The sequence below is a fragment of the Pseudophryne corroboree genome, chromosome 11, assembly GCF_028390025.1.
Source record: "Pseudophryne corroboree isolate aPseCor3 chromosome 11, aPseCor3.hap2, whole genome shotgun sequence".
In the NCBI taxonomy this organism is placed as follows: Eukaryota; Metazoa; Chordata; class Amphibia; order Anura; family Myobatrachidae; genus Pseudophryne; species Pseudophryne corroboree.
This window is the reverse complement of record NC_086454.1, coordinates 33,232,321-33,258,035: the sequence shown is the minus strand read 5'-3', so window position 1 is coordinate 33,258,035 and position 25,715 is coordinate 33,232,321. Positions and strand designations below refer to the sequence as shown.

At 45.0% G+C, this 25,715-nt stretch overlaps 1 protein-coding gene across 1 annotated transcript in view; it reads left to right on the top strand.

Moving 5' to 3' along the window:
- LOC134968628 (extracellular calcium-sensing receptor-like) overlaps positions 1-25,715 on the top strand; it is a 155,048-nt gene that overhangs the window by 129,093 nt on the left and 240 nt on the right. The gene's annotated exons all lie outside the window — the stretch shown is intronic.

Here is a 25,715-nt window from a genome sequence, read left to right as displayed (position 1 = left end):
GGAGGCAGATATAACATGTGCAGAGAGAGTTAGATTTGGGTGTGGTGTGTTCAATCTGCAATCTAAATTGCAGTGTAAAAATAAAGCAGCCAGTATTTACCCTGCACAGAAACAAAATAACCCACCCAAATCTAACTCTCTCTGCAAATGTTATATCTGCCCCCCCTGCAGTGCACGTGGTTTTGCCCAACTGCTAAAAAATTTCCTGCTGCGATCAACTTGGAATTACCCCCCATGATCGGTTCATGAGAGCAACACTGATTGGTTAATAGCACCTAAAATTGTTGCTCTTCAGCAACTGTCTAGTACAGTTTGCTCTAATGGACTATGGGCCTAGGTCATGCTTGTACGCAAGGGGCGATTATCACACAGTTGAGCGTTTATCAACAGAGCGCTTGTGCTACAATTGCAATGTGCATGTTCCAAGGTGCTGTTGCAATTTTGCTCGCAATGAGGATTTCACGGACTAGTGATTAAGAGGAAGTGGTCGTTTAGAGGTGTTAATGGGGAGTGGTTTAAAAAAAGCAGGTGTGCCAGCTATTTTCGGGGCCTGTATCTGCCACCAGCTGCGAGCACAAATGTGCAAAAATATGGCCCCTGCATCTGTACTGTTGTTTCCAGTCTGCGGAGCCATGGGGATGCCCTTAACCGTGATGTTCCTAATTTTTACATATGAACAGTACAAATGGGTCCTCCGTTATCTTGGCTGTTTCTGTGCCTAGACGGAGGTTTAGTCACGCCTAGGCTATAGCTTAGGTTGCAGAGTTTATTCACGGACAGGCGTGTTGAGGCATGACTAGATACTCAGCATGCAATACACATCTCCACCACTGGGTGGCTAATGCTCCACTAATCCAGTACTTTAGTTCGAATAGTGGCGGATTGATCTACAGTACAAGCTCTGGCAAATGGTCAGTGACGACTGTAATGTTAATATATATGGTCAGACGGAGAGAAAAAAAATAGTTTATACAGACGCAAATAAACATGTTAAAACACTTGTGTATACAGACGCAATTTATGTGTGAAAGGAATAATGTAGCTCATTGACTTTAAAGTATGTACAGTGCACTAAATGAGCGTCTGAGTCCCCAAATGGCATAAATGAACACAAATGGAAAGGAATCGCTGCTTGCATTACTTTTACACATGATCTTGTGTATCTTCCATGCAGCAGTGTGGGCTAGCGGTGAAGGCTCCCGCCTCCTATGCTGAGAGTCCCATGTTCTATTCCCAAAGTGCCAATCTATATTTTTTTCCCCCTGACATTCACTTTATTAATTTTTTCTCTGTGTAATCCATTGTAATACATTCAATGGATGGATGCACACAGGTTTCTGATTTCGCCATCTAAAATACACAGCGGTAATGAGCACCCGTAGACATACCATACCAATAAATATAAATGAGTGTATCCTGATGCAATTAACTGTTTGAGCAACACAGTACTGTAGATCATCGGTGATAGAGAACCAGCAAAAGTGGAGAGTCCAGGACCATATAAGACTTACTATGCCCATCTTGCCTACATGAGTAAATCTGTGACGATAGGAGAATTTTTATTGCCACAGGTCTTTCTTTTTGTCACAAAGTCATGTATGGGCAACCCGTACATTGGGAATTGCAGTGTCCTGAAGAGAGGTGCGGAATCTAATGTGGTCCAGCCCCCCCCAAGGTGGTTAGCACCCAACACACAAGTTGCGGCCCTCTGTTCCAGTTCCCAGGTATGGAGGCTGGTATGCAGTGAAGCAGATACCGAAATATACTGAATGGCGTGCAGACACCTGAACGGCAGAGAAGCCGGCCGGTGGAACATGGAGTGGAGCAAAGAGAGATGAGGAAAAGGGATGAACAGAAACCAGAAATGTAGTTTCAAGAAGAACACATGTAGCACAAAGGCTGACACTGGAGTATGGTTTGGGAGCGTATACTTTGGCACAGGAGTGTCCCCAGGAACTTCCTTATATAAGTGGAGCTCAAATAGGGCGTCAATGTGATGTCACATTTTTGCACTCCTAGCCCTTTAAATACAGTGCTAAGCGGCACAAGAATCCTTATGGAAGCTGCAGCCGCATACCTGGAAGTGTGTGTGTGGGGGGGATACACCGAACAGCCCTGCAGCAGCTGCCGGCAGGGAGATGGAGGTTGAAGCAGAAGGGAGAATCACTGCAACGAGTGCTGGGGACCTCCCATCCACTGCTCTACTAAAGTTGCCAGAGACCAGCGCTGCCGAACCCAGTAAGTAAGCGCAATCTTTCTCCTGGCCAGTGCCAATCCCAGGTTACCACTCTAGAGAGCAACTGTGATCGGGACTTGCCTTCCCAGCTGCCTGGCCATTCAGGACAATCCAGTCATGATTGGGAAGGCGAGACAGTCTTAAATTGGGACTGTCATACGTTAATAGGGATAGCTGGAAGGTATGGATTTACATGGGGTGAGGTGATTTGTCTAATTATCTATTTGTTATCTTCTCATGTAATGTTCATGATCCTGTAATGTATTTGGTGATGAAGGTACCAAGATGTAAAGTAATAAGAAAGCTTTTCCAGACCAAGTTAAGCATGATAACCTAACACGGGAAGCTGACTTGCCTCCCCTTTCTCAGTCCCAATCAGAAACTCTAGGTGAAGACATCACACTCTAAGAAGTTATTGTAGCCATCTCCCAGCTCTGGTTACATAAAACATCAGGTTTGGATGGCCTGGCCAACGAATATTTGAAAATATTAAAGCCCCATATTGCTCCTACTCTAGTGGAATTATGTAATGCCACAATCACAATCCCTTTTCACACTTCAATTTGGTCCATACCATTTTGCTTTCTAAACTTCAACGAGATTCCTAACTGCTCGAATCATACCGCCCCATTACACGGCTCACAGACATTAAATTGCTAGCCAAAATTATGGCTGATAGGCTCCACCTTATAGAAACAAGCAATGTATAAGTGGATCAAATGTGCCTCAAAGCAGCCTATTGGACAAGCGAGTGAAGTAGCTTCAACCCCAACTACTAAAGTCACACAAAAAACCACAATATTACCACTTTATCCTTTGGCGCTGAAGGTCAAATTACAACCAGTTTCAAGATTCCACCTTCTCAGGAACTTTTCCAAGCAGCAAATATTTTAAAACTTCTCAATGCACTCAAAAATAGAAGGAGAGAGGTCTCATAGTGTATCACACCTTCATAATAGTTCACATACAAAGTCGATTATTTAGCTCCCTACCGGAAATGATGGTCTACTTTATGGGGGTAATTCCAAGTTGATCGCAGCAGGAAAATTTTTAGCAGTTGGGCAAAACCATGTGCACTGCAGGGGAGGCAGATATAACATGTGCAGAAAGAGTTAGATTTGGGTGGGTTATTTTGTTTCTGTGGGCTGCTTTATTTTTACACTGCAAATTAGATTGCAGATTGAACACACCACACCCAAATCTAACTCTCTCTGCACATGTTAAATCTCCCCCCCCCTGCAGTGCACATGGTTTTGCCCAACTGCTAACAAAATTCCTGCCGCGATCAACTTGGAATTACCCCCTATATGTAGACAATAGCACATTCACTGGAGCGGATAGAGCCTGCTTATGATCACACTCCTTCCTTCAATTCACTTCCAATATTATTCCGTTATATATGTGGGATAAAAGAAAACCTCCAATAGTGTAATACAATGTTTAAAAATGGACTCTCACCCTGTCATATGCTCTACCCAATAAAAAAGTAGACAATTACACATGGATTTTTGCAGTGTCACAGGCGTCCCGGATATCTACTGCACCATCCGACCACGAGAGAGCTTCACCAAACAGTCCTCATCCATTGCGTTTCGATACCCAAGTATCTTCCTCAAAGCATGATGAAGTTCATTAAAAAGATTGTATTCGGTATATAATCTATGTCAGTTGGTGGCTGCTTTGACCACAATGAGCAAATTGCCGTACGGCACATCTCTGCTGGTGAGCTGCGATATGGACAAGGCATTCAATGGAGCAAAGGTGTTGAAAAGGAAAAGTTGTGCTTAAGATGAGAAGCAGCCCACAGCCAGTGGAAAAGGTAACACCAAAACCTTTAACATATAGACAACACAGAAAATTACCACTGTTTATACGGGCGCTTACTACCAAACCAAATATACTCGGTACTCTCACAGAGTGTTTTGTTCTCCTTAAAAAAAGACAAACACAAAATATAGTGCAGATGGTACTGTTCAGATATTTTTATATTGGAGGGTACTAATTTCAGACTCCTACCAGAAGAGATGGTCTACTAGATTGTAGACAAAGAGGCACAAAAAGGAGCGGACCAATGCCAGTCACGTATTTTTCCTTGTGTTTTCACCATACTCCATATTTATAAAAAACATGGAGAAAATTCTACATAGTGCAACACGGTTTTATTTACATAAAAATAATAAATATTTTAAAGCCACAAAGAGAATATAGAATGGACTCTCACCAGAGACAATGGTCTACATGCAAGGTAGACTAAAATCGCATGTGTGTAAAATCGCAGGCGTCCCTTGACAGATGATCCACACACCAGAGGGTTCAATAGATATTCCCCTTTCCTCCTCACCAACGTGTTTCGATACCGCCCAGGGTATCTTTTTCAAGGGTCCAATAGATATTCTCCTTTCCTCCTCACCAACGTGTTTCGATACCTGATTCTATAAAAGACTCTTATAGACGGGCAGTGATTCTCTTGGTACAATCTTGAGGTGCTCGCCCTAGGTCATCCACCCTTTTAACAGTTTATTGATTGTTGATTTCTTTGTTCCACGTGCTTGGTATGCTATATAATTTCTTACGTCATTATCGGAAACATTTATAATGTTTATCTATTGAATGTACTTGAAAATTTGTATTGTGCAGTTGTCCAATAAAGTATTTTCCAAAAAAAAAAAAAAAGATTGTACTACCCTATTGGAGGTTTTCTTTTATCCCACATACTGTATATAACGGAATAATATTGGAAGCAAATATTGGAATAATATAGGAAGCATCCTGGGAGACGGAAGTATCAAAAGGCATAGAACCTAATAAACGTGTTCACAGGGAACCACATAGCCGCCTTGCACAATTGTTCTGTGGACGCGCCATGGCGGACCACCCAAGAAGGTCCAACAGAACAAGTAGAATCGGCTTTAATAGCAGCAGGAGCTGGGAGACGAGCTTGTGCAATCACCATTCTAATCCATCTGGCCAAGGGGGGTAATTCCAAGTTGATCGCAGCAGGATTTTTGATAGCAACTGGGCAAAACCATGTGCACTGCAGGGGAGGCAGATATAACATGTGCAGAAAGAGTTAGATTTGGGTGGGTTATATTGTTTCTGTGCAGGGTAAATACTGGCTGCTTTATTTTTACACTGCAAATTAGATTGCAGATTGAACACACCATACCCAAATCTAACTCTTTCTGCACATGTTATATCTGCCTCCCCTGCAGTGCACATGGTTTTGCCCAGTTGCTATCAAAAATCCTGCTGCGATCAACTTGGAATTACCCCCAAGGTTTGCTTATTCAACAGGCCAGCCACGTTTTTGAAAACCAAACAAAACAAAAAGGGAATCTGACCTCTTGATAGAGGCAGTCCTCTCCACATAGATACGGAGAGCCATAACCACATCCAGACACCACTCTATGCAGGACAAATCAGAAGAGATAAAGGCCCGAACCACAATCTCTTGGTTAAGGTGAAAAGATGACACCACCTTAGGTAAATAACCTGGGTGAGTTCTAAGAACTGCCTGGTCACAATGAAACATTAGAAAGGAGGGGCGACAGGACAATTCGCCTAAGTCCGACACCCTTCTTGTAGGGACAATAGCCAGTAAAAACAAGACCTTGGCCGTGAGCCATTTAAGGTCCACCATCTCAAGAGGTTCAAATGGAGACTCTTGCAGGGCATTCAGGACAACAGAAAGATCCCATGGAGCCACAGGAGGGACATAGGGAGGCTGAATACATAAGACACCCTGAGTGAATGTATGAATGTCATTTCTAGACACAATTTTTCTCTGAAAACCATAACAACAAGGCAGATATGTGAACCTTGAGGGAGGCCAGACGAAAGCCAAAGTCCAGACCTCTTTGCAGAAAAGCCAGAATTCTGGAAGTTCTGAATCAGTATGCATCATAATCGTTATCAGCACACCAGGTGAAGTAAGAATTCCAGACCCTGTAATAAATCCGAGCAGATGTCGGTTTGCGGGCTTTTAACATAGTGCGGATGACCACCTCAGAGAATCCATTGGCTCTCAGGAGTGATGCCTCAAGAGACACGCCATCAAAGCCAGCCAGCCTGCCCAGGTCCGGATAAAGACAAGGGTCCTGTACGAGGAGGTCTGGGTGCTGAGGAAGTAGAAGAGGACGCTCTGTCGATAGACCCAGCAGGTCTGAGAACCAATGCCATCTGGGCCATGCTGGAGCGACTAGAAGTAGAAATCCTCCTTATTTGAACTTCCGCAGGACCCTGGGCAGGAGTTACACTGGAGGGAACATGTAGGGCAGCCGAAAGTTCCATGGAATTGCCAGTGCGTCCACGAACGCTGCTCGAGGACCCTTGGTCCTTGATCGAAGACCGGAACCTTGTGATTGTGTCACGCCATCAGGTCTATGTCTGGTAGGCCCCACTTGCCCACTAGGAGTTGAAAGACTTCTGAATGAAGACTCCAGTCTCCGGCGTGCACTTCCGCTTCCCAGTTTAGGATGTCCGGAATGAACACGGACGATATTGCTGGCAGATGGCGTTCCGCCCAACTAAGTATTTTTGACACTACCCATCATAGCCATGCGGCTTCGAGTGCCGCCTTGATGGTTTATGGATGCCACCGTAGTGGCATTGTCGGACCGTACTTGAACTGGCCTGTTCTGTACCAGAGGCAGGGCGAAAGTCAATGCATTGAACACCACCCGCAACTCCAGAATGTTAATTGGGAGGAATGGCTCCTCTTTGGTTCAGTATCCCTGAAAAGAGTGTTGCTCTAACACAGCACACTATCCCCTCAGAAGTATCCGGACTCCAGGTCGACAACAAAAATGTCGACACACCTTAGGTCGACATGGACAAAAGGTCAACATGAACAAGGTCTACTTGGAAAAAGGTCGACCTGAGTTTTTCAAGATTTTTTTTTAACCTTTTCATACTTAACGATCTACGTGGACTACGATTGGAACGGTAATCAGTGCCGAGCAAAGCGAGGCACCTTGCCTGAAGCATGGCGAGCGAAGCGAGCCAATACGAGGGGATGCTGTGCACTAATTGGGGTTCCCGGTCACTCTACAAAGAAAACAACACCAAAAAAACACTAAAAACTCATGTCAACCATTTGTCCATGTCGACCTTTTGTCCATGTCGACCTAAGGTAGGTCGACAGCTGGTGTCGACCTAAGGTGTTACAACCTTTTTGGTGTCGACCTGGAGTCCCAGACCCCCCCTCAGACTGGCGTCCGTTGTCAGCAGGACCCAGTTGGGGATCCAGAAGGGACATCCACTGCTCAATTGCTGGTTCTGTAGCCACCAGGTCAGCGACAGACGAACCTCCGGAGTCAAAGTGATCTTGTGAGATCTGATCCGATGAGGCCGTCCCACTGGGAAAGGATTAACCTCTGCAGAAGGAGAGAATTAAATTGAGCTTACTTTACCATGTCGAATGCCGACACCATCAGGCCAAGTACTTGCATAGCTGAGTGTATCGACACTCTGGGGTGACAAAGGAAGAATCTTATCCTGTCTTGAAGTCTCACGACTTTTTCTGGAGACAGAAACAGTCGTTGACTGTGTGTGTCCAGGAGTGCCCCCAGGTGCACCATGCTCTGAGCTGGGACGAGCGAGGATTTCTCCCAATTGATGAGCCACCCGTGGGCTTGTAGGAAGCTTACTGTCAGTTGTAGATAACTGAGGAGGACATCGTGGGAGTTTGCCAGAATCAGCAAGTCGTTCAGATACGGCAGGATCCTGACTCCCTGGCGACGGAGATGGGCCGTCATTACGGCCATGACCTTGGTGAAGATCCGAGGAGCCGTAGCCAGTCCAAATGGCAGAGCCTGGAACTGATAGTGGAGGTTGCCAATAGCAAACCGCAGATACTGCTGATGCAACATGGCAATAGGTAAATGCAGGTATGCATCCTGAATATCCAGGGATACCATAGTCTCCAGGTTCCATAGCCAGTATAATTGAGCGCAGTGTTTCCATACGGAACGTGGACACTCTCACTAACTTGTTCAGTGATTTGAGGTTGAGTATAGGCCAGAAAGACCCATTGGGTTTCTGAACTAGAAACAGGGTCGAGTAGTAACCTCTGCCTCTCTAGGCCAGAGGAACTGGCACTACCACTCCTGTATTCAGGAGAGAACTCACAACCTTTTGCAAAGCTTGCGCCTTTAACGGATCCGTAGGGATAACCGTGGCGAAAAACTGGTGAGGGGGACGTCTCTTGAAGGAAACTGAAGTGGTCATTAACTAGACCTGGGTGAATTGCAGAAGTCCCCCGTCATGTGGAAGGCTTGTCTTATTTAGAAGCAGGCTGATGGGCCGCCCAGGACTGCTTTGCCTTGGGCTTAGTGGTTCTGGGAGCACAAAATTGTCTCGGGTATGCCTGACCTTTTGCTTTCCCTCAAGGCCAGAAGGAACAAAAAGTGGTACCTTTAGCCTTCTGTGCAGAAGGATTAGTATTTGGGAGAAAGGCAGTCTTAGCAGCCGCCAATTCAGAAAATTTTATTTAGGTCTTACCCAAACAAAAAAGTCCCCTTTAAAAGGGAGTACCTCCAAGGTCTTTTTGGAGTCTAGGTCCATCTTCCATGACCTCAACCACAGAATACAGTGAGCCAGGACAGACGTAATCGACGCCTTGGATGCCAACACACATGCCTCAGAGGACGCCTCCTGAATGTAATAGGCGGCGGTGATAATGTGAGACAGGTATAGTCTGGCATTGTCAGATATGTCCTCGGGCAGCTCTTCCTCTAGTGCCTGAACCCATGCTTCAATTCCTTTTGCAGCCCAAGAGGCCGCAATAGTGGGTCAATGTACAGCACCTGTAAGGGAGTAAATAGATTTCAGGCATCCCTCCACACGCTTATCTGTCAGTTTCTTTAGTGAAGTGACAGTGGTGACCGGCAGAGTGGACGACACCACTAGGCGGGTGACATGAGAATCCACCGGCGGTGAATTTTCCCACTTGTTACATAACTCTGCAGGGAGAGGATAGCGAGCCAAGGCCCATTTAGACAGAGAGAATTTCTTCCCTGGATTAGACCAGTGCTCAAGCCGGATGTCCACCAAATGGTCAGAATAGGGTAATAGATTTTGAACCACCTTCTGTCGGTTAAACATATCAGTTTTCTTAGCCACAGTAGTGGATTCCTTATCATCAGTGATTTGTAGGATTTGCTTAATAGCAAACACAGGGGCAGGGACATCAATTTGCAATGGAGAATCCTCATCAGAAACACCTGATTCAGTGTCTTACAGGACAGTATGCTCCCCTTCCCCTTCAGATGAAACATCTGAGAGATTTGTGGATTGTGAGGAGGAAGCAGACAGCTTAGATGACCCAGAGACACTAGAGTGACCTGGAGTAGATTTTTGTCTGACCAAGTAATGATTTAATTGCTGCAACTGGTTAGACAAATTTTCTGCCCAAGGCGGATTAACCATAAGGACAATTTAGGCTGAAATTGCACAGGTGGTCCCATAGTGGGCTTAAAGGCATTCCACCAGTGTACCCAGTAGGTTTGTGAACGCAGCCCAGGGTGGCTCCTGATTGGTTACAGGAGCTGCGGACTGACTGGGGTCTGTACACAGACCATCATACACAGCTTCCCCCTCTGGTAAATCTTTGGCGCATGCTCTGCATGATGCAGGAGCATCCACAGACTTACTGCCCTTCTTGTTAGACATTGTACACAAATGCAACAACAGAGTGAATTAGTATGATAAAGCTAGACAGAGTACAATACCTGCGAATAAATCTGTTAGTATCTGACTGTAGACACAGTACACACCAGCGAATAAATCCGGTATTATGTGACTGAGTATACAGTAGAATACATGTAATAGGTAAATACTGTGACGCACTATATATATATATATATATGACCCTGATGCCCCTAGTCCCTTTGGGTACAGAATATAGTGATAGATATATTTGGGAAACACTGAAAGTGAAACCACACAGCAGATACAGGCACACAGTCACAGACAATGCAGATAATTATGACAATAAAACTGCACTGGACTAGTACATGTACATTAACACAGCACTGTCCTAGATCAGAGGTATATATCAGAATACTCGTAAATTATATCCTGTAATAGGTAATCTTTTTCTTAACTAACGCTGTCTGTATAAAGACATGTAGAATACTCAAGTGTTTGTAAAGTCACAGCGCTGTATACAGGCGGCTTTACATGGGAGACCTTGCCCTGCAGTCCCAGAGACTAGCCGCAACTATGCTTATAAGATAGCACCCAGCGTCTCAGTCAGGGAGTGAGGGAGAGTGTGAGGCAGTTCCAGGGCAGGAAAATCTGCAATAGATGTTGTCCTGGGCTGGGGAGAAGCTACAGGTCAAGCGCCAGCTGCCCTATGCTGGATTTCCACCCCAGGTACTAGCGAGCCTTATTAAATGGCCTGTGCTCTATTGCCCTGGTGGTCTAGTGGGGTCCCTGCTCGGTGACCGTGTCCACACCAGCGCCGCGACCCGTCTCCCTAGATCGCGGACGGAACATAATTTAATGGTGGGTCCCGCCTGGGGGACCCTCTTACCTCCTCCCCGTAGCAGCCACGCTAACCAGGAGAGCGACTGCAAGTACCCAGGAACAGGCTGCGGGAGTATGCAACGCCGCTTGGGAGGTGATGGAGCTGCAGCGCTGAAGTGTCACCATGACATACAGCGCTGACAGACCTGTTTTGAAGAAATTTTCTGTCAGAAAAAGCTTTTTCAGGGCTGCCTAGTGCAGCCCACCTGTTAAGTGAAGTGACCTGCTGCTGCAGACACCAACTGAAACTGAGCTCACAGTGCCTGGAGGCGGGGTTATAGAGGAGGCCCCAATGCATCCTGGGACAGCCTAAAGCTTTAGCCTGTTGGTGCCTCTGGATCAAGATCCACTCTACAACCCAATGTTTCCCTGTAGAAACCAATGTACCCTGCTGCAGAAACTAAAGATATGGGTATATAATTATAATTCAGAAACCAACCAGTATGAGTCAAATCCTGGGATGGAAAAACATATATTATGGTGTTGGTGGTGCATCAAGGGGCAGGGCATGCGCAAAGTACCGGAAGTCTGTACTTTGCATCGATAGGGGGTCAGTCAGGTGCAGTTGCTAGTGCAACTAAGTGTACTCACAAGCATATCATATAGTTTTAAACTTATACATAATAAAATGCTATTTAAAAAAAAATAAAAAAAACCTTTTAAATAAATCAATGAGTAAACAAAAAAAGGAGTTAAGCTTTTGGCCCACCCCTTGTGTTGTGGTCAGCTTGAGGACTGTGGGCCCATTTCAGCATGGGTTGTAGTTGTGCAACAAATCACAACTACAACAGTTTACTCTAACATGCAGGGGGACGCCCAGTACAGGGCAGTTTCCCCTTTTTATAGGAATAGAGGTGTTATATTTATTGGGTGTTACTAGCCTTCATTCACTGTATTATCCTTTGATAGGGTGAGGATTTCCTGAGGGTGCTATACAGAGCTACACATTAGGTTGAACATTATTGTCCATGGGGGTAATTCCAAGTTGATCGCAGCAGGATTTTTGTTAGCAATTGGGTAAAACCATGTGCACTGCAGGGCGGCAGATATAACATTTGCAGAGAGAATTAGATTTGGGTGTGGTGTGTTCAATCTGCAATCTAAATTGCAGTGTAAAAATAAAGCAGCCAGTATTTACCCTGCACAGAAACAAAATAACCCACCCAAATCTAACTCTCTCTGCAAATGTTATATCTGCACCCCCTGCAGTGCACGTGGTTTTGCCCAACTGCTAAAAAATTTCCTGCTGCGATCAACTTGGAATTACCCCCCATGATCGGTTCATGAGAGCAACACTGATTGGTTAATAGCACCTAAAATTGTTGCTCTTCAGCAACTGTCTAGTACAGTTTGCTCTAATGGACTATGGGCCTAGGTCATGCTTGTACGCAAGGGGCGATTATCACACAGTTGAGCGTTTATCAACAGAGCGCTTGTGCTACAATTGCAATGTGCATGTTCCAAGGTGCTGTTGCAATTTTGCTCGCAATGAGGATTTCACGGACTAGTGATTAAGAGGAAGTGGTCGTTTAGAGGTGTTAATGGGGAGTGGTTTAAAAAAAGTAGGTGTGCCAGCTATTTTCGGGGCCTGTATCTGCCACCAGCTGCGAGCACAAATGTGCAAAAATATGGCCCCTGCATCTGTACTGTTGTTTCCAGTCTGCGGAGCCATGGGGATGCCCTTAACCGTGATGTTCCTAATTTTTACATATGAACAGTACAAATGGGTCCTCCGTTATCTTGGCTGTTTCTGTGCCTAGACGGAGGTTTAGTCACGCCTAGGCTATAGCTTAGGTTGCAGAGTTTATTCACGGACAGGCGTGTTGAGGCATGACTAGATACTCAGCATGCAATACACATCTCCACCACTGGGTGGCTAATGCTCCACTAATCCAGTACTTTAGTTCGAATAGTGGCGGATTGATCTACAGTACAAGCTCTGGCAAATGGTCAGTGACGACTGTAATGTTAATATATATGGTCAGACGGAGAGAAAAAAAATAGTTTATACAGACGCAAATAAACATGTTAAAACACTTGTGTATACAGACGCAATTTATGTGTGAAAGGAATAATGTAGCTCATTGACTTTAAAGTATGTACAGTGCACTAAATGAGCGTCTGAGTCCCCAAATGGCATAAATGAACACAAATGGAAAGGAATCGCTGCTTGCATTACTTTTACACATGATCTTGTGTATCTTCCATGCAGCAGTGTGGGCTAGCGGTGAAGGCTCCCGCCTCCTATGCTGAGAGTCCCATGTTCTATTCCCAAAGTGCCAATCTATATTTTTTCCCCCCCTGACATTCACTTTATTAATTTTTTCTCTGTGTAATCCATTGTAATACATTCAATGGATGGATGCACACAGGTTTCTGATTTCGCCATCTAAAATACACAGCGGTAATGAGCACCCGTAGACACACCATACCAATAAATATAAATGAGTGTATCCTGATGCAATTAACTGTTTGAGCAACACAGTACTGTAGATCATCGGTGATAGAGAATCTGTGTTGTACTTTATGAGAAGGGATCACTGCTACTGTACCATTTACACACCTACAGTATCAATGCGCCTGCAGTTCTCTATGTGATTTTCATATACAGTATACTGTAGTATTGTGTTGCACATGTATTGTAACCTGACCTCCCTCCCTGTCTACTGTATGAACTGTGTAGGCTGGCAGGGGGGAAGGGGAACGGGGGTAGGCGGTGGAAAATACCCTGTTTTGCATTATGAGCGTCTGAGTCCACTAACGGCATAAACGAACACCAATGGAAAGGAATCGCTGCTTGCATTACTTTTATACGTGAACTTGTGTATCTTCCATACAGCGACATGGGCTATCGCTGAAGGCTCCTGCCTCCCATGCTGAGAGTTCTGGGTTCGATTCCCAAAGTTCCAATCTATATATTTTTTCCCTGACATTCACTTTAATTTTTTTTTCTTTGTAATATATTGTAATACATTCAGTGGAAGAGCGCACAGAAGTTTCACATAAATCAGGGTACATCTGCATGAGCGTCTGATTCCGCTATCTAAAATACACAGCGGTAATGAGCACCCATAGACATACCATACCAATACATATAAATGAGTGTATCCTACCGCAAATAACTGTTCGAGCAACACAGTATTGTAGATCATCGGCGATAGAGAATCTTTGTTGTACTTTATGAGATAGGATCACTGCTACTGTACCATTTACACACCTACAGTATCAACGTGCCTGCAGTTCTCTATGTGATTTTTATATACAGTATACTGTAGTATTGTGTTGCACATTTATTGTAACCTGACCTCCCTCCCTGTCTACTGTATGAACTGTGTAGGCTGGCAGGGGCGAAGGGTGATGGGGACGCGGTGGAAAACGGAGCATCCGAGTCCCCTAACGGCATAAATGAACACCAATTTGGAAGGAATCGCTGCTTGCATTACTTTTATACATGAACTTGTGTATCTTCCATGCAGTGACGTGGGCTAGCGGTGAAGGCGCCCGCCTCCCGGACTGATCATCACTGGATAATAGGTGTGTATTACGTTTTTTTTTCCTCACAGGTACACCTTTTGGATACTTCTGGACAAGGGGACGTGATTGGGCAGCGTGGTATGTAGGTAAGTATGAATGTGTGTGTGTGTTTAAATTTTTACTTTCATGGAGTGTGTAGTTTTTATTTGGGTATTTCTTTGTTGTAGAACTACAGGTACCAGCGGGCCCGTTAATTCCCCACATGCTGGTACTTGTGGTTCTCCAAGTACCAGCAAGCGGGGGAGGCTTGTAGTTCCACAAAAAAAGACAATATTTTTTTTACTTTTAAAGGCTATCAGCCCCCCATCCACTGCCCAGGGATGGGGGGACAGCCTTGGGATTCACCCCTGGCCCTTGAGGGGGTGACCCCTTTATTTAAGGGGTCCCCACTCCCCCAGGGAACCCTGGTCAGGGGTGACTAGTTGGGGGGTAATGCCACGGCTGCAGGGACCAGTATAAAAGTGTCCCCCGGCTGTGGCATTCTCTCTCTGGCTAGTGAAGCCTGGTGCTGGTTTTAAAAATACGGGGGACCTCTACTTTTGTCCCCCGTATTTTTGGAACCAGGACCGGATCAAGAGCCCAGTGCTGGTTGTCTAAATACGGGGGAACCCTATGCATTTTTACCCGTATTTTAACAACCAGGACTGACTCACAGAGCCCAAGGCTGGTTATGCTTAGGAGGGGGGACCCCATGCAATTTTTTTTTAGGTTTTTACAAAGAAAAAAGGATTACAAAAGGGGAAAAAAATTAATAAAGTGAATGTCAGGGGAAAAAATAAAATATAGATTGGAACTTTGGGAATCGAACCCGTGACTCTCAGCGTGGGAGGCGGAAGCCTTCATCATTGCCCATGTCGCTGCATGGAAGACACACAAGTTCATGTATAAAAGTAATGTAAGCAGCAATTCCTTCCCATTGGTATTCGTTTATGCTGTTAGGGGACACGGAAGCTCATATTGCAAAACACAGTATTTTCCACCACCTCCCCCTGCCAGCCTACACAGTTCATACAGTAGACAGGGAGGGAGGTCAGGTTACAATAAATGTGCAACACAATACTACAGTATACTGTATATGAAAATCACAGAGAACTGCAGGCACGTGATACTGTAGGTGTGTAAATGGTACAGTAGCAGTGATCCCTTCTCATAAAGTACAATACAGATTCTCTATAGCTGATGATCTACAATACTGTGTTGCTCGAACAGTTAATTGCGTCAGGATACACATTTATATTTATTGGTACGGTATGTCTACGGGTGCTCATTACCGCTGTTTTTAGATAGCAGAATCAGACGCTCATGCAGATGTACCCTGATTTATGTGAAACTTGTGTGCAAAGTATAGGAAAGGGAGCGTGGCCACACCCTTTTACCTGTGGCCATGCCCTTTCCTAATTTGAACCGGTTTTCATGTGTAAAATGTTGGAGGGTATGGTACAGAGAGTATGTGCATAGAGCTTGCCTATCCCTATCAACCCTGTGTATTTTAGCTAGGGTATTCAGATGCTCCTTCAGCATTGCACTGTATCCTGCAAAACCTATGCCATCGCTTGCCCCATAGCTGAGCGCTGCCACAAGGCGGGGGGTGGGGTGTCACAGGCGCTGGACATTTTATCAACTTGGTATGCCATCGAGTCCAATGTATTGTAATGTGCATAGAGCGCGCTTATCCCTATCACCCCTGTGTGTTATAGCTAGGGTATTCAGATACTCCTTCAGCATAGCCCTGTAGCCTGTAAAACCTATGCCGTCGCTCACTCGGTAGCTGAGCACTGCCACGAGGCAAGGGGTCACAGGTGGTAGCCATTTCAATCGAGTCTGGCCTGCTACAGAAATGTATGTGTACCGTACGGTGCATAGAACCTTATCCTTGTAGCCGTTGTATTTTATAGAATACAGCTCCTGCAGCTTTGCCCTGCTTTATGTAAAACTTGTGTGAAAGTACAGTACAGTACAATAGTAACAAAAATAAAAAAAATTATATAGTGTAAGGAAAAAATTAACATGCATTCGCACTTTGGGAATCAAACCCAGGACTTTAAGCATGGGAAGCGGAACACTTCACCAGTCGGACATGTCGCCGAATGAGATGCATAAGCCCATTTGTTTTGATTATGCTGTAATGGGTACGGGATTTGGATGCTAACATTTCCCTAACATCAATAGACCACACTGTACCTGTAACACGGTCGTTTGCGTCTGTATACACTACTGGTTTTATTTGTTGATTTGTCTTCGGGATTTGGATGCTCACATATCCCTAATATCAATGGACTATACCGTGGCTTTATCACATTCATTTGCGTCTGTATATACTGTACTACTGTAGTTACATCTGTACACTGTAATATACTGTTACATACTGTAGCATAAAGAAATGCACCAGTAAAGTGGTTCTTACTATGTATTTTGGTATTGTATTTTAATGGAGACCACACGCATGCGCAATGGTGATTTTAATAAGTGACATCTGGTGGATGATCGCAGGTATTACACTTAAAGGTAACACCAAACGCTCTGTGTGCCTCCCTATGACTAGTCTGCCTCATTGCGCCCAGGCACACTGCGTACGCCCGATTGCAACTAACGCCTCAGCCAGCCAAAATAACGGAGGACCCATATGTAGGTTGAGAATGTGTTTGCAATGATTCCGGTTGGAGTCTCTTGATACCTAGAGATGAGCGGGCTCGGTTTTACTCAGATTTACCCCGATTTCAAAATGGCATCTTATTGGCTGACGGATGTCACGTGTTTTGGATAGCCAATAAAAAAGATCCGGATAAAACTGAACTTGCGTTAATTCTGGCGTTACGGACCGAGTAAATCTGAACCCGCTCATCTATATTGATAACACTAGCCATTCCATAGCCTAGAAAAATAGGATTTTAATTACCTACCGGTAAATCCTATTGTCATAGTTCATAAGGGATATTGGGGAATCTAGTACGATGGGGTATAGACGGGGTCCAAAGGAGCCAGTGCACTTTAAATTTCTTCAACTGGGTGTGCTGTCTCTTCCCCTTTATGCTCCCCCCACAGGCAGTTATAGGTAAAAACGTGCCCAAAGGAGAAAGGACATATATGAGAGAAGGAAATATGAGAACAAAGAGCGGTGAGATTTACACACCACGAACACATAACAACCAGCAAGGCTGGTAACAACAACAGCAACCGCTGAACAGGTAGCCACATAACAAGAACCTGCAGAAAAGTCACCGCACTGAGGCAGGCACCTAATATCCATTATGGACTACAAGAAAAGGATTTAACAGTAGGCAATTAAAATCCTATTTTCTTTAGCATCCATAAGGGGTATTGGGGAATCTAGTACGATGGGGACATCCCAAAGCTTCCTGAACGTGTGGGAACATGTGGAGACTGTTGCAGCACCGCCTGCCCAAACTGGGTATCCTCTTTGGCCAGGGTATCAAACTTGTAGAACTTCACAAAAATGTTCTTCCCCGACCAGGTAGCAGCTCAGATAAGTTGTAATGCTGAGACTCCCCGGGCATCCACACAGGAAGAACCCACTGATCTCGTAGAGTGGGCCTTCAGAGACTTAGGAACAGGTAAGGCTGCCGACACATAGGCTTGTTGAATAGTAAGCCTAATCCAACGAGCAATGGACAATCCTTTTTGTGTACATCATAGAGCACAAATAATCTGTCTTTCTGATTTGAGCCATTCTCTTGACATAGATCTTTAAGGCTCGCACAGCATCCAACGCCTCCGAAGGAGCAGAAGCGCCAGAACTGGACGGAAGCACAATAGGCTGATTCAAGTGAAACGGACAACCTTCGGCAGGACCTGCTGTCTAGTCCGGAGCTCTGCTCTGTCCTTGTAAAAGACCAAGTATGGACTCTTACACGACAAGGCCCCCAATTCTGAGGGCTACAGAGCTTGAGTGTCCGCCTTTGGGAATAAACAGCAACTATCATTTGAAGTGGATACATCCTCCCCCAGCCGCCCGCTGCGTCAGGAACATTTAACAAATGTCGCTTTGCAACAAGCCCCGTCAGCAGACTAGGTATTGTGGACCCACCATCCCCCCCCCCCACACACACACACGTATAACTAGAGGGGGAACCGATCAGCTGTCTGGAGCTCATACGTCTGCACTGCCATCGACGGGAAAGTACAGTCGATACCTGCAGCGGGTGAGAACTAATCTTTGGTCAGTGGTGAGCATAACATCTCCACTCTATTTACAGCTGTAGACTTCATGCTTTTAGGAAAAAATCCTTCCCACTGATTCTGGATTTACCAGCTTTATACGATCAATATATGGACCTCAACTCTGCTAATTTCATTTAAGCTTCATTTTATATTACATCTAAATTGCTATGCTTCATTCACTGCCATCTTAGATTGTTTATATTGTTTTTTATTTTTGGTTACAAATGTTTATGCAGTAATTATTGCTATTTTATGTGTATTCTTAATAAATTGCATATATGTTATTTTATAAGTGCTCCTTGTTTGAGTCTATACAAACATTACGCTATTTCTATGTTTAGGCATTAAGTTTGCCATATAGGAGCAGCTATAAAATAAAAGAAACTATGCAAAGGTGCTTTTTTAATTGCTAAATTATTTTAAAATGTTTATAGCGCCCAATTTCTCAGTGGAATCTATTTCACTGTGATACTATTGTGCAATTCTGAGACACGACGAGCAGAAGTCACAGCCAGTAACATCACCGCCTTTCACGTGAGGTACGTCTTCCACCATAAGAGGTTCAAACTAGGAGGATTGTAGAAATTCCAACACCACATTCAGATCCCAGGGTGCCGTAGGCGGCACAAAAGGAGGATGGATGTGAAGTACTCCTTGCAAGAATATCTGAACTTCTGGCAACACAGACAATTTCTTCTGAAAGAAAATGGAGAGGGCTGAAATCTGGACCTTAATGGTACCCAGACGTAAGCCTTTATCCACACCAGCCTGCAGGAACCATAAGAAATGGCCCAAGTGAAACTCAGCAGGCGGATACATGCGTCCTCGCACCAAGGGACATATCTCCTCCAGATATGATGATAGTATTTTCACGTCACCGGTTTTCTTGCCTGAACCATGTTAGCAATAACCTTCTTGGAAAGGCCCTTGTGAGCTAGGATGGTCTGCTCAACCTCCATGCCGTCAAACAAAGTCGCCGTAAGTCCGGGTAGACGAATGGTCCTTGTTGAAGAAGATCGCTTCTGAGTGGTAGAGGCCAAGGGTCTTCGACGGACATGTCCAGAAGATCCGCATACTACGCTCTCCAAGGCCAATCCGGGACAATCAGAATTACATGTACTCTTTGATTCCTGATTCGCTTTAGCACCCTTGGGAGCAAAGTAATCGGAGGAAACAGGTAGACCAACCCGTAAGGCCAAGGTGACGCAAACAATACCAGGGAAGTTTCTTGATGAGACGAGAAGCCATCATGTCTATCAGCGGGCAGCCCCACCGGTTGATGACCTGCTGGTGGAGACCCCACTTCCCAGTTGTCCACACTCAGAATGAAGATTGCTGACATGGCTCTTGCATTTCTTTCCGCTCAGAGGAGTATCCTTGACACCTCTCGCATGCAGGCTCTACTTTTTGTCCCTACTTGTCGACTGATGTATGCCACCGCCGTGGCGTTGTCCGACTGTACCTGGATCACGTGATGCCTGAGCAGAAGAGGCCTGAAGCAGAACATTGTAGATCACCTGAAGTTCCAGAATGTTGATTGGAAGGAGGCTTTCGTGGGTCGATCACCTGCCCTGGAACTGCACCCCTTGGGTGACAGCTCCCCATACCTGTAGACTCGCATCCGTCGTGAGGAGGGTCCAATCCTGAATCCTGAAACTCCAGCCTTCCAGGAGATTGGAGGACTATAGGAGGAAAATCCTGGCCTGAGGCGACAGCCGAATCATCCAGTGCATCTGTAGATGTATCTCCTCAGCAAGTGGTCCGGATCACATCTGAAAATGTTCTGGCATGGAACCTCCCATACTGGATCACCTCGTATGAGGCGACCATCTTTCCCAACAATCTGATGCAAAGATGGATGGACACTTGAGCAGGTAGGAGCACTTTGAGGACCATCTCCTGAAGTCTTCTCGCCTTATCTTCCGGTAGGAACACCTTTTGGGCCACAGTATCCAGCAACATCCCCAGGAACAGGAGCCTCTGAGTCGGCTCTAGGTGGGACTTCTGTAAGTTGAGGATCCACCCATGGTCTGACAGAAGATGGATAGTGCAGTCGATATGGAGCAATAAAAGCTCCCTGGATCTTGCTTTTATCAGAAGATCGTCCAGGTAAGGGACAACATTGACCCCCTGGACCCGTGGTTGGAACATCATCTCCGCCATCACCTTCGTGAATACCCTCGGGGCTGTGGACAGGTCGAAGGGCAGTGCCTGAACTTGGAAGTGATCGTCCACAGGGCAAACCGCAGACGCCTGATGAGGTGGCCAAATCGGAATATGGAGGTAGGCGTCCTTGATATCCAAGGAGACCATGAATTCCTGTTCTTCCAGGCCCGCAATCACTGCTTGCAGGGATTCCATCTTGAACACCTTCAAATAAGGATTCAAGGATTTTAGATTCCAAATGGGTCTTACCGAACCGTCCGGTTTCGGCACCACAAACAGGTTGGAGTAATAACCCTTGCCGCATTGCAGTATTGGTACTGGAACAATGATGTGGTACTGGACCAACTTTTGGATGGCCTATTGTAATGTAACTTGCATATCCTCCAAAGCTGGTAAGCCTGATTTTAAAAATCGTTGGGGAGTACTGTCGAACTCAAGCTTGTAGCCTTGAGAAACGAGATTTCTGACCCAGGTATCCTGGCAGGAAGTCTCCCAGATGTGGCTGAAGTAACACAGTCGAGTTCCCACCTCGAGATCCCCTCGGGGTGGGTGTGCACAGTCATGCTAAAACCTTAGCGGAAGCAGAAGCGGTGGACTGGTCCTGAGAGCTGGAGCTTGCAGGCTTTCTGGACTTACCTCTGGTACCTCTAGTCGCATTGGAGGCACCTCTGGTCTTATATAGAAATCTGAGACCGAAAGGACTAGATGGAGGGCCCCGGATAGGAGTCTCGCCGGCGGGGCCCCAGAGGGGAGAAACATGGACTTCCCAGCCATAAATTTGGAAATCCAGGTATCCAACTCAAACCCAAAGAGCCATTCCCCAGAAAAGGGGAGGGATTCTACACATTTGGATTCTGCATCCACAATCCACTGACGCAAAACACAAGGCCCTGCGCGCCAACACCGCCATGGCAGAAGTCCTAGCATTAATGTTCCCCATCTCGAGTGAATTACAGAGGACACATGTAGCGTCCTGAATGTGTTTCAGGAGGATCACCATAGTGACCAAGGGCATATCCTCTGAGAGGCTCCCCTGAATCTGAGTGGCCCAGGAATAAATGGCATGGGTCATCCAGCAACCCGCAATGACCGGCCTTTGTGAGACACCTGCTGCCATGTAAATAGATTTGAGTGTAGTCTTTATCTTTCCATCCCCAGGATCCTTCATGGTAAAGCACCACCTTTTTGGACAGGCGAGAGATTGATACATCTACTCCAAGGGGTTCCTCCCAAAACGTCCTACCTTCAGGAGCAAATGGGAAAGTGCGCAAAATTTTTTTGGACAGTTTGAATAGGTCATCTAACTCTGTAGAGTCAGGGAAAGTGACAGTAGGCTTGTTTTGTATAAAGAAAAATGACTGCTGTGATGCAGCGTCTTCTAAAGGGAGCTTTAGCACGTCCCTTATAGCAAGAATTAGGGGTTCAATACCTGAGCAGAATCAGGATCCCCATTAACAGGATCCAAATCATCCCCATCCTCCTGTTATATAATCATCTGTGTCAGAGAGTAGAGCAGGTAACCCACGCTGCTGTGGACCTGCATGAGGGGTGGGGGGGGGGGGCTGTACTGCATCTGCCTTAGCAGCTAAATCTGCAACAGCCTATTGTAGTAGCTGAGTTTTCTGCACATTAGCAGTGAGTTGTGATGACATATCAGACATCATACTTTTAAGAGACGCCAGCCATGTGGGCTCTGAAGGCAAAAAAAATTATATAACAAGTATATAATGGACAGGCGCAGAAATGAGTGGTTCCTCCTAGCTGCTGTAAATTGGAGATAGTCAATCTCCTGTACAAAGAATATGGAAAAAGAATAGATTACAGCGCTAATACAGCTGATGCTAATAATGTGTAAATTTATTCATTTAAAACAGACTGATATATCAAATATCAATAAAATTCATATAAGAAATAAAAATGCTCATAGACCAATTCATGGATGTGTAATAAGCTCCTCAGCGGAAACCTTATTGAAGCAAACAAGGTCCATATGATAATGTTTGGACACAAAATCTGATTTTTACCAGGACCAATGTGATCAGTTACCCATCAAGTGTTCCGATGCAAGGATCCGAATCCGGGTCTTAGCCTGTGGAAGTGGATTCTGGTTCACAGTCCGTTTGAATTGACACTTTAATGTCCAACACGCTGTGTTCCGTTAGAAGATGAATCCTGGAAATTTTCCTTGTAAGGCCAAACTGGAATCGGGATCCTGGTTCACCAATTGCATATAGATGGGTATGTCCTGGATCTGAGGTCCGTTGGTGCTGATTTAGATGACATCCAATGGTCAAGAGCAGTGTTCTCTTACGCGTTTCGCCGCTCCAGGCAGCTTTATCAAAGGGTAATGAGTGTTCAGATTATGCCCCTTTTTATAGGGGAAATGATGTCATCAGTCAATTAGCATAAATCATCAATTAAGATCAAACATTAGAATTTCGAATACTCTAAAGTGCAGAAACAGCAGAGACTACTAAATAAAAACATTCATAAACTAATATTCATAAAATTAATCATGGATCCCTTAGAAAGGACTAAATTATTAAATAAATAAATAAATTCCCCGTTCCCGGTCATGTGATCGTGTCACCGATCACATGACGCTGCTCGTAGCAACTTCCTGTATGGCTGTCCGTTCATAGGGACAGCCATCTATCACTCCGCAGGTCCCGCCCCGCTCGCAAATCACATGGGTCTCAAATCCCGGAAGTAAATCGTTCCCATAACTACGGGGCCGTCACTTCCTGAGGGGCTAGTTGCTAAGTAACCGAAAAGAAACAGGAACATCGAAGGAGAAGCTTAAGCAACGTGCACGTTTACCGGAAATAGCCTGTTCCTATAGCAACAGGCCCGGCACATCTTAATGCACTTTGTTAATGGCAATTACACGTTTGTTTCTCATATCAGAAATGTCCCGTTTTCTTTACTAGCGGGATCGTTAATTCACAGTCTTAACTAATTAGTGGTTTTCCTCACTTAACAGAGAACTTCAATAAAATACTTTAATTATGGGTAAAAAAATATTCATCAATTGTGAATGTAGTCACCGGAAGTGACAGTTTCTATAGCAACAAAATCATGTTAACCTAGTGTGTGTCGTAACTAGACAATCATACAGATAAAGGGGAAGCATAACTTTTATCAAACAAATATAAAACATTAACTGTTGATTCCAACCTATAGCCAAATTCAGAAAGACTCATACAGAACACATAGGTCCAATCCCTAGTCTCACTTTAAAATTTGAAGAGGCACTAAATTAGACATAAGTGAAATTTTATTATTTATGGATATTAATTTCACCGTATCAACAGGGGTATAACAGAAGTTGATGAGCTCAATCAAGAATTGCATTAAGTTCTAAGGCCTCGTTCAGACCTTGTGGATGTAGTGTGTTTAATTGGAAAGTCCAATAAATCTCTTGCTTGCAAATCTATCCCCTCCTCTTTTTGTTATTGGAATATGTTCAAGTCCAATAATTTTTAGGGATGCTGGGTTACCCTCATGATGTTTGTTAAAATGCCTGGGTACACTATGGATAGTAGCTTTATTAATTACGTTCCTCCTATGCTCCATAAATCTTACTTTTATTGGCCGAGTGGTCCTCCCCACATATTTCAAATTACAACACTCTCCCCCAGCCTCTTCACTGAGTTGTGAAGATTGGCTGCATTTGTCACAGGAGACAGACTCAGATGATAATGGGGAGAATCTGGTGTGGCATACACTGCACAGTTTGTTTACCCATGTTTCACAGTAAACACAATAACATACACAGACAGTTACATTGCAAGCCTGCCACTATATTACAGTAAACACCAACAATTCCTGTCCTAAAGAGGACCCGGATAGTGTACACAAGTGGCTCCCCCCCTTTGCTACACCCTGTACCAGATATCCAGCGTGGCTGTGGAATCAGGAAGCGCTGTGTGTGCTGAGAATGGCTGCAGTAAGCAGAGAAAGGCGCCAAAATGCTCAGGTCCCACTCTGATGTAACTCCGCCCCCTCCAATGGCACCGGAGATACACTGATATATTTATAGTGGCAAAGTCTCCTTACAGCTAAAAAACATCACACAAGTGCAAGTTCTAGTGGTTTTGTACCAGTACACACGGGAAATCTAAGCGGTATCCCCCCAGGAGGGTCCAGTACGCCGCACCCATAGTCAGCCGCACTTTAGACCAGGGGACCCCCTAGCGGGGCCCCCCGGTTTGTACTCACCACCGATCACCTTCAGGCAGCGTTAGGGGCGTGCGGCTGTGACAGCCAAGGCTCATTGCCCCGCTGAACAACCCCTCAGGACGGTGGTCCTGCAGCGGGGAAGCATCTCTGCACGTCGTAAGGCCGGTGACCGTGTTCCCCCCTAACTCCCATGGTGCAGGTATACTGTTGCCCAAACAGAATACCGAAAATAACAAACAGAAAAAAGAAATTGAAGAAAACTCTCTGGAGCTGCAGAGATGTGCATCCTCTTCCGAGGGCACTTTTTTCTAAACTGCCTGTGAGTGTGTGTGTGTGGGGTGGGGGGGAATAGAGGGGAGGAGCCAGCACACCCAGTTGAAGAAATTTAAAGTGCACTGGCTCATTTGGACCCCGTCTATACCCAATCGTACTAGGTTCCCCAATATCCCATATGGATGCTAGAGAAAAATAAAAAATATTACACAAAGATGTTGAAACATTAACAGAAGCCACACACCCAAATCCCTGCTTTCTACCACCACATAAAAGTGATGAGCCTTAAAGACTAAATAAAATATTTATTTGTTCAATATTTAATTCTGAGCAGATAACCAATGACTTTAATGGACAGAGTGTGATAGTATTTCCTAAAGTTTTCAAGGAAATAATTTCTAGTTAATATTATAGAATGTAGATCTGTCTTTTTTCAAATCATCCTACAATCCTCCCATTTAAATATACTGCTGAAATTGGTGACAGACAGACTGGGCAGTGAGGTTAGTACACATGGCCGGCTTACGTACGGGTCTGCAGAAATCTTAGGAAAGTGAGGCCCTTAGACATTGAAAGAATCAATCACAATCATATGTTTATACTTGGAACTGGTCTT